Below are 813 nucleotides of genomic sequence, written 5' to 3' on the forward strand. Positions count from 1 at the left end.
CCTTTCACCTCCACCTTCTCTTAGGAAGTTTTAAATGACATCACTTCCGTGACTCGACCTGTCAATCATTCGCACTATGATTGTAACCATGTCCGCTGACAGGGGGGGACAAACAGGCCAATTGTCCCAGGCCCAGGACAGAAGGGGGCCCACAATTTCAACCCGCATCCAGCCTCTCCTCCACCTTTGAAGCAAAAGCTTCATTAAAGTGTCATTCCTCCTGGACTTTTACTGTGTTCCCTGTCTCATCTTAACCGGTCCGGCAGAACACCGCCATGTTGAGCCTGGTTCTGCCAGAGGTTTCTTCCCAATGGGGAGTTTTTCCTCTCCACTGTCGCTTCATGCTTGCTTATCATGTACAGGTTCTCTCAACCTGTGTTATCCAACTGGACTTCCATTTTCCAGGTCCCTGAGTGAAGCTCTAGAATCAGCCCACGCAATCCACTGGATCTCCCCATTAAGCTCAGCATACCATCTCGCCAACCAGCAGTCTACAGACTGACCAACTTAATCTATCTCCTCTCCACCACCAGTTTCAGGCCTAGGGGGAAAACAGCCCTATTCTTTGCTCCTGTTCATTCATATGTATCAATATTAAGTGCTATGTTTCCTACCGAGGTCTGAGTACAAAGACAAAGTAATTGTATCATACCAGAAACAGGAACAAGACAGGACACAAACTAAGAAAAAGGGCTTTAAGCAATTAAACTTAATTTGATTATGAATACCATTCATTTAAATTGTTAATCAATTATAATCATTAATGTATTATTCTGACCAATTTCAATATGCAATGAAACAGCCATGCAACCA

This window comes from Cyprinodon variegatus, unplaced genomic scaffold (assembly GCF_000732505.1).
Source record: "Cyprinodon variegatus isolate N-32 unplaced genomic scaffold, C_variegatus-1.0 Scaffold4, whole genome shotgun sequence".
Classification (NCBI taxonomy): Eukaryota; Metazoa; Chordata; class Actinopteri; order Cyprinodontiformes; family Cyprinodontidae; genus Cyprinodon; species Cyprinodon variegatus.